General features: G+C 39.7%; 1 protein-coding gene and 1 non-coding gene across 3 annotated transcripts in view; both read left to right on the forward strand.

Moving 5' to 3' along the window:
* PLCB1 (phospholipase C beta 1) overlaps positions 1-14899 on the forward strand; it is an 830993-nt gene that overhangs the window by 798100 nt on the left and 17994 nt on the right. The window lies entirely within an intron of this gene.
* On the forward strand, positions 11231-11303 carry TRNAG-ACC (transfer RNA glycine (anticodon ACC)). The gene has a single exon. It is a non-coding gene; the product is annotated as a tRNA-Gly (tRNA).

Raw genomic sequence — 14899 nt, forward strand, 5'->3', positions numbered from 1 at the left:
AGATAATGTCTTAGTTTGGATACCCTTAGATGCAAACCCTGAGACAGGGACTTAAGTACATGCAGTGATTCTGAGAAGTGATTCCAGGAAACTAGTGGAATGTAGGGAAGGGAGGTGGGAAAAGGAAGGTAGCAGTATAGTCTGTGTGTTTATTAGCAAGTTAGACATCCTAGACAACAATGGAGCTGCATAATGAAAAGGATATGGTTCTCTAAGTTTCTATGTGGAAGCATGCTGTCTACCAACGAAATACTCACACTGAACTGTTACATGACAAAGAAATAGAATTCTACTTTATTTTGGTGCAATTTGTTATAGCAGCCAGTGTTATGCTAACTAATACATTCTTACATACATAATTTGTGTTGCATGATTTATGTTAAGGTTAAGGGACTATGTGTAGATATGACAAATGTTTCTTCTATTTATGATTCATATTTATTAGGCAATTTTATACTGTAAAGATAGCCTCTTAAAGTTGATTCGGAAATATTTGATTATTCTGCATTTAAAGTAAAATTAGAGAATAATCCTAACAATAAATCTTGAGTACTTTATATACCTACTTTACAGCTATAAGAAAGAGCTGATGTTATGAATCCCAAGGGCATTATCACTTTCCATCAATCTTTATTTCTCTTCTACAAGGAAATTATGGGGGTGAAAAAGTCTCTATTTTCTTCCATTGTTATCACTGGATTAAAATGTATACAGAACATACAGTCTGGCTGTCATGAAACTATGCTTCTATAGACCAAACTGGGTGACTTCCTAATTAAGTATTATTATTGCAAACCGATGTTAAAACATTATTCCTTTTTTTTCTGCTTGGAAAACAAGCAGAGCTAATTTACCAAATCTTACTTTCTGCTTCTACCTTCCCATCAGCTAACCATCTGCTGGTGTGTATAACCCTGAGGCTACTTCCAAAAACCTGGGTCACTTCTTCAAATCACCCAATCAAGGGGATTAAAAGCCCTTCTGGTGGGTCATGGGCATCTTTATTTACACAGGAATAAATGACTTTAGGGAAAGCTACTTGGTTCTACCAATCCAGTTCTGGTGGTCAGTTGACCTTGCCAGTCAGTGAGCCATCCTAGTCCCAAATATGTTGTGCAAAACTCAGAACTGGCACTGAGATGGGACCCTGACCGGCTCAGCCCCCACCCCAGACTGGACTAAGGAGCCGTGGCTCGGACCCAACTGAGTCAGGGGCAATCTATTCCAAAGGTTTTTATGGTATAATCACTTGTGCAGTTATCCATACTTCTGAATAGAATGAGATGCCTCCCTGCCATCCAAAATTATAATGCCGCAGCCTCCATAATCCAGATTCCAATGGTGTTGTATCTGGTACTTTATATCTGACATTGTACCTTGACAACAGTCAAATGTGTTTAGGTTTACAAAATAGTTTCCCAATCTGATGCTACTTTCTTGGCAAGACTTAATCATTAAATATATCGATGATTCTCAACAATAGTAGACAGCATGCTTCCACATGGTAACTTAGAGAACCATATCCCTTTCATTATGTAGCTCCATTATTGTCTAGGACTCTGCTGGAAAAGGGAAAGAGATGTAGTAGGGAAAGATCTCAGTAGAGATGCCCCATATGCCTGGAAGAAGCCAGTCCTGATACTTCATTTGCAAGAGCAGGTCAAATTCCTCCCCCTATCCCAGGGGTGAAGATGGTGAGGAAGGCCTGTAAGCACTGTCCCTGTCGAGGTGGCTGCCATCCAGGCGCAGCAGACACTTGGGAGGGTGGCTGTAAATTCAGGGGGTTGCTGGTCATTTTCCATGACGTCGATCAAGCTCCACTCTGAATTAACTGCCACTCGTGTAAGGGCTTCCCTGGTGGCCCCGACAGTGAAGAATTTGCCTGTAATGAGGGAGACCCATGTTCAGTCCCTGGGTCAGGAAGATCCCCTGGGGAAGGAAATGGCTACCCTCTCTGTTATTCTTGTCTGGAGAATTCCATGGTCAGAGGAACCTGGTTGGCTACATACAGTCCATGGGGTCACAAAGAGTTGGACATAACTGAATGACTCTCACTTTCAGTTTTTGCTTTTCATGTAACACCCCAAAGGTAAAGTCAGCAGAGTAACCACTTTGTGTTCCAAATCACCTCTTAGACCTCATGAACAAAAAAAAAAAAAAAAAAGAAGAGAGAAAGAGATCCATCAGAGATAGAATCTGGCCTTGAAGCCTTTAAAAAGAGCATTTCTATAAAAACACCTTTTATCAGATCCCATATTCCAAACCCATGGGTTTAGTAGTCATATCACCAGCTTTTGATAAAGGAGGAAATAGGAAAATAGACATAGAATTATTTGGCAAGTTCCTTGTGGAGTAGCTGCCTAGGATAGGGCCAAAAACTTATCTCGTATATAAGGATCTTCTTTTTCCCGATGATGAGCATCCTGCTGCAGATTCAGGACGCCAGCACAATGTGGTTGTGTCTCCATTCATGCAGCAAAGTGGGCGGTAGCCAGTTCCTGAGTGGGGAGGCCTTGGTAGACTTCTGGGTAGTTACCTATTACATCCAAAGACATACCCACAGAATATATTACCCAGATAGTCTAGAAGTTGCAAACGGACCTGCAAGGTGTTTTTTAAATTTCTAATATAGATGCTAACACTGACAAACCAGAAGATTTAACAGGAAGATCCAGATTGCTAGCTTTCTTTGAAAAATCAGATGTGCCAACTTTGAGCAAACATGGATCAGTCTAGTTGGCAAGATTGGGGGGCTCTTCTTTGTAACCAAGGGCCCGAGGACAACTGACTGTGATCATAGCCGGGCCCCAGTCTCTCATTTACCTTTCTTCACGGCCTGGTTTCAGTCTGCTGTCTCTAAGAAAATTAATCATAGTTTCCAACTTGACCTTGGGTAGAGAATTCAGGAGTGACAACCAGCCTTCTCCAAACCCCTCTGAGGCCAAGAGCTCAAATGTCTAGTTTCCTCTCAGATCGAGTTATAAATGGTCAACCTTAAACCACAGCCTTTTAGGCAGAAGACATAAACATCATGTTTAGAAGGCGTGACTGTCTAGAAAATACTCACTCTCTAAACATCACAATCAATTATCCTGATAAAACCCAAGTACAGCTAACCACTTGTGAAATACACATTTATAAAAAGAAAAACCAAAACTAATTTTAGGTGATCAGGAGAAGAGCATTCTTCAGGGACATGGCTGAGTTCATTCAAGGACGCTCGACACAGTCTGTCGCTTGCTTTTTAAATGCACAGGCTTTAAGTCAAGAGAGAGCATTTTTAGCTGGAAATCAAGTGGAGCTAATTATGAATTAAAAGAAGTTAAGACAGAAGTGTGTACAGGTGGGGACACTGATCCAAAGAGAGGCCCATCAGGGCAGGACCTCCTTGAGAAAAAGCCTTGGGAGGCCACTCTGGCAGGTCTTAAGGGCTCCCATCCCAGGACTTTGCCGGGAGGACAAAGTCCCTGGGACTCCGCTTATCTGAAACAATTACAGCACCAACTGTACTATAGACATTTGTTTCTGATATGACTCAGCATAGGGACTGAAATCATAATGCAAGTTCAATTCTTCCCTGCTGGTAGCATTCCACTTGTTGAAGAAAACGGACACACTTCATCTAAAAATAATTAGCCCTTGAATGGCCTTATATTTCCATTGACCTGGGGCTTTTTATTGATTCTTTCAGGGTTTCTGTGGCTGAGAGAATGAGATTCTTCTGGTGGTGTCTTCTTAGCATCTCTCCAGTGGACATAAAACACCCTTTGTTGTCATGCCCTTGCTCTTTATAGAGCAACCAAATCGGAGGCCACAAACTGCAGACTAAATTGAGCCTTCTATTGGGCTTTTGGTACATGTTGCCATTTTTTAATTTGAGTATTTTACACATGAAATATAATTCCATTTGGCCACAGGTGTTGGTATTTCTCTATTGCCGTATACCAAACTGAATTCATAGCTTTATGTTGTTTCTGAATTTAAAGATTTTGAAATTAATGCTCCCATATTAAATTATTTCATACATGAAAAGTCCTAAGAACTGTGCATAACAAACAGTAAATACACAGTAAAAATTTAATTACCACTTTCACTGTGTTACCACCATTATTTTTGTGGTTCCCTATTTCATTGCAATTGACTAGCTATATATACTGGATACGTTCTATCCCAAGAGATCTTTATTTTCTCTTTTAAACCAGAATTTTTCATTATTCCAATTTTCCATTTGCTTATCCTTTCTTGGAGTAGCTGACTCTTTACAGAAATAGTCTGATTAAATTAGACTGCACTTAATGGCAAACAGGAAAACAGCCAGCTGACCAAATAAACAGATCCTAAACTGAAAAATTGCACAGGGGGAGTGAACAGCCAGTGTCTTCCAAGCATGACAGACACAAACAGAAAAGCCCAGTGAAGGTTTAGAAATGAATCAGGCTAATTGCAGCCAGATTGGAGCCGTTATTATTTTCCATGAACCCATACAGGCATACCTTGTTTTATTGTACATCACCTTATCACTCTTTGCAGATAACAATTTTTTATTTTTATTTCTTTTACTAACTGAGAGTTTGTGGCAGCCCTGTTTCAAGCAAGTCTATCAACACAGTTTTTCTAACAGCATTTGCTTACTTTGTGTTTTTGTGTCACATTTTGATAATTCTTGTAATATTTCAAACCCATCACCAGCAGAAAGATTCTGATTCACGGAAGGTTCAGATGACTGCTAGCATTTTTAGCAATAAAGTATTTTTAATTAGGGTATGTGTATTGTTGTTTAGATACAATACTTTTGTATACATAGTAGACCATAGTATTCTATGAATGTAACATTTTTTTGTGTGTGTGTGTTCAGAAAGGCCACTTTATTGATGGAGATAAAACTGAAAGGTGTTCTCCACAGCCCTCCCTCACTCGCGTCAGTGCTTCACTGGGCATCAGACCAGCGTGGGCAGGCCCGTCACTGAATGTAACTTTTATATATACTGGGAAACAGAAAGTTCATGCTACCTGCTTTATTGCAATATTTACTTTATTGTGGTCATCAGAAACTGAAACCACAGTATCTCCAATGTATGCCCATACTCTGTTATTATATTTTTTAACTTTTTATTTCCTATTGGGGTATAGCCAACTAAAAATATTGTGGTAGTTTCGGGTGAAAGTGAGGGGACTCAGACATGCATGTACCAGTATCCATTCTCCCCAGTGTACTCTATTATTAAGAGAGCATGTCAGCTAGACCCTATACTATGAAACCCCTCCTCAGCATCACTTTTCAGTAAAAGACACTTCCCAGTGATTTGTGACAGCAACTTTAAAATCTAGACACATAAGGAAAATATGCTGAAGTTATTTGTTATACTTCTGTCAACATGCAGAATCTTCACAAACCCTGTTTTTACAGAGGGAGGAGGTTGGCCTGGAATGGTAGGGATGGAGTCTGGGTTAGAAGGCAAGAATTTGATGTTTAGACCTTGAATCGCTCCTAAACTACTTGGATAGTAGGTTTCAATTTCCTTATTTAAAAAATAATGGTCAATAATGTACAGAATGTGTATTCATTCAAATTGCTTAGCTTCTATAGCCTGGAGCACAGGTCTTCAAAGATTTAGACGATCTTTTGGTATTTTAAGTACAATAGCATCTGTCAGTTCGACAGAGTGTCTCTGGACCATGATTGACCATTTTGTTAAAATCAAGATCGTTTTTCTCTTTCACAGTCATTTTTATTCCCAGCTGTGATAGGCCCCAGTTGAGTCTTCCTACAGAAAGCAGCAAACTAAAACCGGAAAATCCCTAGTGTTACCAAGCACCCTTGGACCCACTTGCTCACTGCACAGCAAACCAGTCTATTAACACTGGGCTGTACTGAAGGAAAGTACAGCATTTATTTGCAGGGCACCAAGCAAGGAGAATGTGCAGCTCAAGCTCAGAAGACCCAAACTTCCCAACGGCTTTCAAGGAAGGGTTTTCTAAGACAGTGTTTGAGGCGAGGACTTCGGGTTAAGTGACTTTCTTGATTGGTTGGTGGTGAGGTAACAGGGATCTTAACAGGACTCTTAACCATGAGCCTTCTAGTTCCAGTCAGTCTGGAGTCTCTGTGCTTGTGATCAGCAAATAATCACCATCCTCCAGCTGGGTGGGGGTATCTTACTTTTTACAGAACAACTCAGAGGTATGTGTCAAATAATGTGTATATCTTTGAGAAGAAACTAGGACTCTGTTTTATCACTGACTATTGTTTAAACGATCATTTCTTTTCTTGCTTAAATGTATTTCCTTTGTTTCTGCATTCCTTCACTTCTCTAATTAGTATCTCCTTGTGCCTGCTCTTTAGAACTCAGGAAGATATAGGAAACTAAAGGCTTTTTCTGCAAACAAGAAGCAGAGGACAAAGAGGGGCTTTTGTACCCAGGAGAGCCCAGCAGGATCCTTTTCAGTTTCAATCTCCCCTTTTCTTTGGTACTCCTCAGTCTTAAAGGGAACGAGGGTGGACAAGAAATGGAATAAAGTTTTGAATAGAGAGATTAATCATAAACTCAGCAGGGGAACTCTGTTTTCACTAGGCTTTAAGAGCAGGCATCCATAAGGCAAGAGTACCAAAGAGTGTTCAAGCCACCGTACACTTGCAGTCATTTCACGTGCTAGCAAGGTTATGTTCAAAATCCTTCAAGCTAGGCTTCAGCAGTACACAAACCAAGAACTTCTGGATGTACAAGCTGGATTTCAAAGAGGCAGAAGAACCAGAGATCAAATCGCCAACATTCGTCGCATCATGGAGAAAGCAAAACAGAATTCCAGAAAAACATCTACTTCTGCATCATTAATTATTCTAAACCCTTGGACTCTGTGGATCACAGCAAACTGTGGAAAATTCTAAAAAAGATGGGAGTACCAGACCGCCTTACTTGTCTCGTGAGAAACCTGTGTGCAGATCAATAAGCGACAGTTAGAACCGGACTTGGAACAATGGCCTGGTCCAAAATTGGGAAAGGAGTACTGTTGTAAGCAGAATATGTCATGTGAAATGCTGGGCAGGATGAATCACAACCTGGAATCAAGATTGCTGGGAAAAATATCAGCAACCTCAGATATGCAGAAGATACCACTCTAATGGCAGAAAGCAAAGTAAAACTAAAGAGTCTTTTGATTAAAGTGAAAGAGGAGACTAAATGAGCTGACTTAAAACTCAATATTAAAAAAATTAAGATCATGGCAGCTGGTCCCATCACTTCATGGCAAATAGATGGGGAAAAGTGGAAGCAGTGACAGATTTTATTTTCTTGGGCTCCAAAATCACTGCAGATGGTGACTGCAGCCATGAAATTAAAAGACACTTGCTCCTTGGAAGGAAAATTATGACCAACCTAAACAGCATATTAAAAACCAGAGACATCACTTTGCTGACAAAGGTCTATCTAGTCAAAGCTATGGTTTTTCCAGTTGTCATGTACAGACATGAGAGTTCAACCATAAAGAAGGCTGACCACTGAATAATTGATATTTTCAAGCTGGTGCTGGAGAAGACTCTTGAGAATCTCTTAGACTGCAAGGAGACCAAACTGGTCAATCCTAAAGGAAATGAACCCTGAATACATTGGAAGGACTGTTGCTGAAGCTGGAGCTCCAATACTTGCCACCTGATGTGAAGAGCCAATTCATTGGAAAAGACACTTATTCTTGGAAAGACTGAAGGCAGGAGGAGAAGGCGGGGACAGAGGACAAGATGGTTATATAGCATCACTGACTCAACGGACTTGCGTTTGAGCAAGCTCCAGATGCTAGAGGACAGAGGAGCCTGGCCTGCAAAGTGTCAGACACAACTTAGAGACTGAACTGCAAAAACAACTCCAGTTCTAACACAAAAATTTCAAGGTCTGGAATGCACAGGTTGACTGGGATGAAGTGGCTTACCAAATGGCATAATTATTGCCTTACATTTTTGTATAGTCAACCCTCTATATCCATGTGTTCCATATCTGTGGAGTCAGCCACCTTCAAATCGAAAATCTTTGGGAAAAAATTCCAGAAATTTCCAAAAAGCAACACTTGAATTTGCCGTATGCTAGCGACTATTAGAATTTATATAGCATTTACATTGAATTTACAGCTATTTACATAGAATTAACATTGTATTAAGTGTTCAAAGTAATCTAGAGGTGATTTAAAGGACATGGGAGAATGCTCATATGTTATATGCACCATTTCATATAAGGAACTTAAACATCCTGAGATTATTGTATCCTTCACCTCAGAGTTTCATGAACACTTTTGAGAGAAATTGAGGGTCATGGGGAAATGCTACAATAACCACTGCATAACAAACCACAGATCTTCGCTGACATGAAATATTTATTTAATTCATGACTTTGCAGAGTTCAACCGATCTAGGCTGAACATAGCTGATCTTAGTTTGGCTTGTTCAACATCTATGATTAATTAAGTAGGTCATGTAGGTGACTCTACTGATCTCAGCCAGACTTGTTCACATCTCCAGGTACCAGTCAGCTGCTCTTTGATCTTTGGGCTGTGTGACTGGGATGATTGGGGTGACTAAGCTCTGTTCATAGGCCTCATCCTCTACTAGACTAGTCCAGGCATGCTTCCATGCCCATAGCAGAATAACAGGAGTGAAAACTGAAACGTGCATGTGCTTTTCCAAGTGCCTCCTTGGGTGGTTTCTGCTAACATCCTATTGGCCAAAAATGATGATTCAAGTGGTAGAGAGGTAGACTCTACCTCCTTCCTCAGAGAAACTTAGAGTTACAAGGCAGAGACTGTGGGTGGAAACAGGGAGAGGTAAGTGTGGGGCCACTAATCCAGTCAATCTGTTGCAGAGGAGAGTCAACTAGGTTTTGGTCCTGCTTTTGCTATTAGCAAACTAAGTCCTTGAGAAAACCACTTACTTCTTTCAGTCACAGGTTTGTACTAATGGGAAAAAAAGGTTTGACTATATAATTTTTAAAATTCCTTTCCAATACTAATCTTGGAAGAGCTGACTATATAATTGCTAATATCCCTTTCAAAGGTTTCTACAATAATCTCTAGACACCTGTAAGTTGCTTACAAAAGAAATTATGAAATACATTTTAAGAATCAAAAAAGGTATAAATTACAGGTTAAGTTGGGAAATTGCAGCATTTCAAGAGACATTTATTTCAGAAAGGACAGTGAAGAAGAAATGGGTTTGGAGCTAGGAAAAGAGTCTAAGGAATCGATTTTCTTTGATGTATGAAGAGCCTCTTTTCTCAATGGGAAGTTTCATGGAGTATATGCATGTATAGAGGAGTTTACAAGTAAAAGCATCACCAACTCATCGGACACAAGTTTGAGCAAACTCCAGGGGACAGTGAAGGACAGGGAACCCTGTTGGACATGACTCAGTGACTGAACAACAACAATACATAAAAGCTATGCATTTAATCAAAACCACAATGAGGTACCATTACACACCAGTCAGAATGGCTGCTATCCAAAAGTCTACAAGCAATAAGTGCTGGAGAGGGTGTGGAGAAAAGGGAACCCTCTTACACTGTTGGTGGGAATGCAAACTAGTACAGCCACTATGGAGAACAGTGTGGAGATTCCTTAAAAAACTGGAAATAGAACTGCCATATGACCCGGCAATCCCACTCCTGGGCATACACACTGAAGAAACCAGATCTGAAAGAGACACGTGCACCCCAATGTTCATCACAGCACTGTTTATAATAGCCAGGACATGGAAGCAACCTAGATGCCCATCAGCAGATGAATGGATAAGGAAGCTGTGGTACATATACACAATGGAATATTACTCAGCCGTTGAAAAGAATTCATTTGAATCAGTTCTAATGAGGTGGATGAAACTGGAACCTATTATACAGAGTGAAGTAAGCCAGAAAGAAAAATACCAATACAGTATACTAATGCATATATATGGAATTTAGAAAGATGGTAACGATAACCCTGTATGCGAGACAGCAAAGGAGATGCAGATGTATAGAACAGTCTTTTGGACTCTGTGGGAGAGGGTGAGGGCAGGATGATATGGGAGAATGGCATCGAAACATGTAAATTATCATATGTGAAACGAATCACCAGTCCAGGTTCAATGCATGAGACAGGGTGCTCGGGCTGATGCACTGGGATGACCTAGAGGGTTGGGATGGGGAAGGAGGTGGGAGGGGGTTTCAGAATGGGGAACACATGTACACCCATGGAGGATTCAAGTCAAAGTATGGCAAAACCAATACAATGTTGTAAAGTAAAATAAATAAATTAATTAATTAAAAAAAATTTTTTTAAGCTATGCATTTGGCTTTTGGTTTGAGATAAAATTTAAAATGCAAATACATGTTAGGAACTTTGCTTAGTAAACCACAGGATCTCTCACTCCTCTCTTTCCTCTTTTATTGATTCAATGTTTGGATCTACCACTTAATTCACTTTTGTTGGTGGTGGTTTTTTTGCGGGGGGAAGAACGGGGAGGTGGTTGGCCGTGCTACACAACATGTGAGATCTGGGTTCTCTGACCAGAGGTCAAACCCATGCCTCTGGCAGTGGAAGCACAGAGTCTTAACCACTGGACCTTCAGTGAACCAGGGAAGCCCCTGATTCAGAACTTGGATCTGTTGCCTACTTTGTCCTTGATCCCTCTATTTTTTCTTTCTATTGACTGGAAAATCCTCATTCTGCCTTTACTCAAAAGCCACCAGCAAATACTTTGAATCCAAATCTGAACACTGGCCAACTTCAGAGATTCAGAGGTATGAAATTTACAAAAAGAGGGTTTTTTTTTTAATATAAATCCAGATCTTGAAATAATATTTGAAGAGGGAAACCCAAAAAGAGCACTTTGTTGAACATCCTTTGTCTAAAGTGGTGCTATTCAAGCAATGGTCCTTAGACCAGAAATATCAGCACCACCCTAGAACTCATTAGAAATGTAGAATCTCAACACCTCCACCCCAGATCTACTGAATTAGAATCTGCATTTCAACAAAATCATCAGGTGCTTTGTATGTACATTAACTTTTGAGAGCACTGACCTAAAACTTTCTTATCATGTCGCTTGTAACATGCAGCCATATTTTTAAAAAGTGTTCTCAACCACAGACTATGAGGCTTCTTCATTGTAATCTGTGGCTAATTACACCTAAAGAAATTTGGTAAAGATTTAATTTATATATTAGAGCAGATTCAAAGATATAGATATATATAGAGAGAGATATCTTTATCTGGGACTTCCCTGGTGGCTCAGACGGTAAAGCGTCTGCCTACCGTGCAGGAGACCCAGGTTCGATCCCTGGGTTAGGAAGATCCTCTGCAGAAGGAAATGGCAACCCACTCCAGTATTCTTGCCTGGGAAATCCCATGGACAGAGGAGCGTGGCAGGCTACAGTCCATGGGGTCACACAGAGTCGGACACGACTGAGCGACTTCACTTTCTTTTCACTTTCATATCTATATCTACTTACATATGTATCCATAAATAGATATACTAGGACTTATACAAGAGAAGTTATAGCTAGAGAGCTCCAGCCCCCTACCCTGGAAATTTCACCTATTACATGCCCCATGAGGAGAAGTTTGAAAGCTTCTGCCCCAGGATAATGATAATACCAAGTGTATTAGCAGACTCCCACAAAATCCAACAATTTAAGCCCCACTTCCCTTGTGGCTCAGCTGGTAAAGAATCTGCCTGCAACGCGGGAGACCTGGGTTCGATCCCTGCGTTGGGAAGATCCCCTGGAAAATGGAAAGGCTCCCCACTCCAGTATTCTGGCCTGGAGAATTCCCTGGACTGTATGGCCTATGGGGTCGCAAAGAGTCGGACACGACTGAGCTACTTTCACTTTCACTTCCTTCACAGTATTTCTCGGGTCACTTCAAGGCTCTGATGCACTCCTCATGTTTAACACCCGTAGCACATCTTATCGTGGCAGCCATTCGGCCTGACTTATCTTCCCATCCACATCGCTTGTCTCTCTGGAAAGATTCTACGTTTTTCATTCTTCACAGCATGAAACACAGGCCCTTACACCAATCAGGGTGTTCAAAAATATTATTTGTAGATAAATGCTTCAAAATCAACAGCAACCCAGAAAAGAATCCAAAAAGAGATTTAACAAGTGCCATAATTATCTTGCATTGACCAAATAATGACTCAAATGATATAAATGGAAACAACAAAGACCAGTTAGTGAACAGGGTACCTGATGTTTCCATCTGTGAGTTCATTTCTCTCTCTTCAGAGATAAAATTACACAAAATTAATTAACAAGCAAGCACACTATGCTAGTTATTTAACATGCATTATCTCATTTATATTATTATTCCCATTTTATATATGAATCTATTTAAATTCCAAGAGATTAAATAAATTGCCCAAGGTCAGTGGTAAAATTCAAGCACCCTATGTGGCCAGAGAATCTTACCTATCCCTCAATGAAGAATCCACTTGTGTTGATCTATGGCAACAGTTTACTTTGTTGTTGCTTTCCTTGCCCTTTGCAACAGGCTCTATTGTTTGTTGGCGTTTGTTCAAAAGATGAACATTCATTTTAACATCATTTTCAAGAAGATGTAATTATTTAGGAAAAATCTGCCAAAAATATAGGCATGCACCACAGTCCAGCACTTGATTAAAGGCATCAGGAATGTACACCCATTATGAATTAATTGTATTCTTCCACATTAGCGTGAACTATTCCATTTATTTGTATGTTGGTCTGGAGTACTTTCCATTTTGACCTAGAAATAAATGGATCACCATTTACTCATTTTCTTTAGAGTTCAGTTGCTGATAGCAACCTTGGATCACAAGGTTGAACAAATGCTGCATTTTACCTGCTGCTGCTGCTGCTAAGTCACTTCAGTCGTGTCCGACTCTGTGCGACCCCATAGACAGCAGCCCACCAGGCTCCCCCGTCCCTGGGATTCTCCAGGCAAGAACACTGGAGTGGGTTGCCATTTCCTTCTCCAATGCATGAAAGTGAAAAGTGAAAGTGAAGTCGCTCAGCCGTGTCCGACTCTTCATGAACCCATGGACTGCAGCCCACCAGGCTACTCCATCCATGGGATTTTCCAGGCAAGAGTACTGGAGTGGGGTGCCATTGCCTTCTCCGGCATTTTACCTGAGTGGTTTGTAATTTTGAATTCTGAGTTCAAGTTCAGTGGGAATTCTGTATCCACAGGGGTTATTCCTATCTTGGGTTGTAGAGAACCCAAATAGTCTGAACTTGCTCTTCCTCTGCTCTGAGACTCTAGGATTTTATTAATTTTTTAACAGTTTTTTTTTTTAATATTTTATTTATTTATTTGGCTGTGTTGGGTCTTAGTTACAACATGCAAGATCTAGTTCCTTGACCAGAGGTGAGATCCAGGCCCCCTGCATTGGGAGCGCAGGGTCTTCACCAGTGGGCCACCAGAGAAGTCTCAATTTTTGAACAGTTATTTCTTTGCTCTATTGGCACTGAGTACCCTTGCACAGGGATAACGTGAATTTGGAAACTTCTCTCACTACTGTGCTGGTCTGGGTTATTGATTCCTTGTTGCTGACATTTTTCCTCCAATGAGCCCCATGAATCACTAGCTTCTTCAACTTGTCCCCAAGATTACAGATTCTGTTTTCTGAGTCCTCATTTCAAGTGTGGAGACTCCAGGCTTTCTGCAGGGACTTCAGTTTCAACACTTCAACATCCCAAGTTCTTAGGCCCCATTGCCATAGAACATGAAACCACCCAAAATGGCCAATCTACTTTGCCATCCATGGGCCTTTTGGCTTTGAGGTCCTCTGTATCCCCATGACTTCGGGGTTTCCTTTTCTCATATTAGAAATCAGTTACAAATTTAAATAAATGAATATACTCTGTTTCATTTAGCATTTCCCTGTGTTTGGAGCAGAAGAAGGAATTGCTCAGCCAGTTTTACTCAAAGTCCCATTGTAATTTGTTCTGCAAAAATTTAGAGGAAAACAAATAAACACAACTGAGAATGATTGGGATATATAATGTAGTCCCATTTTCCCATATCCTATTTTCTAACTATCCTCTGCTAACCTGACTGACCTCACTCTATAATTTTTATGTGATCCTGTTATTTTTATTCTTGGTCAAAGTACAATTCATGAGATTATTCTAAAAATAAGACAAAATTTTGCAAGGTTGTTCAGACTGATTTTGAAACCATCCACTCTGAGTATGTACTTTTTGATGCTCTTGTTTTTGATAGCCTCTTAGCTAATTAATTGATGATGTTAAGGTTAAAATACCATCGTCTCTGTAATAATTTTTCATCAGGTTTTCCTGTTCACTCACCCACATTCAGCATTTTATGTTTTTCTATTTTGTATTTTTAAATATATGTTAAATTTTGTTTTTCCTTTATAGTGTTATTTTTGTGCTAAAAATAAATAATCACATTATCATAAAATGAGAAGTAAAAAATAAAAATCTCACCACAGTTTATATTTCAGGATATCTTTTCAAAATCATTCTATATTCTTAGAATATATTCTCATAACCACAGGACATATACTCCCGTATGTTGACTTTCCTTGCTTATCACAGTAACATAATTATATATCTCTGTTTTCAGGAAAATTTATTGGTTTACATTTATTGAATGAATTGCATTTCTTTAAGTGGAAGCCTTCTGTTGTATTTTATACAGATTCTAAGTTTCATTGATTTTTATTTGCTTGTTTACTTGTTTTATCATTTTCCTAATTTTTCACGTTAAATTTCAAAATACTTTGAGCAACATAATTATAATACCATATTACCATATCTATTTCCTAAAGGCCAGAGATATTTTTAAAAGGTAAAAAGGCTATGAGCACTTAAATGTTTAAAATAGAGCAGATACTCTCAGAGAAAGAAAAAAGTGAAGTAATCTAAAATGCCCAATGAGA

Source organism: Muntiacus reevesi, chromosome 2 (genome assembly GCF_963930625.1).
Source record: "Muntiacus reevesi chromosome 2, mMunRee1.1, whole genome shotgun sequence".
Lineage (NCBI taxonomy): Eukaryota > Metazoa > Chordata > Mammalia > Artiodactyla > Cervidae > Muntiacus > Muntiacus reevesi.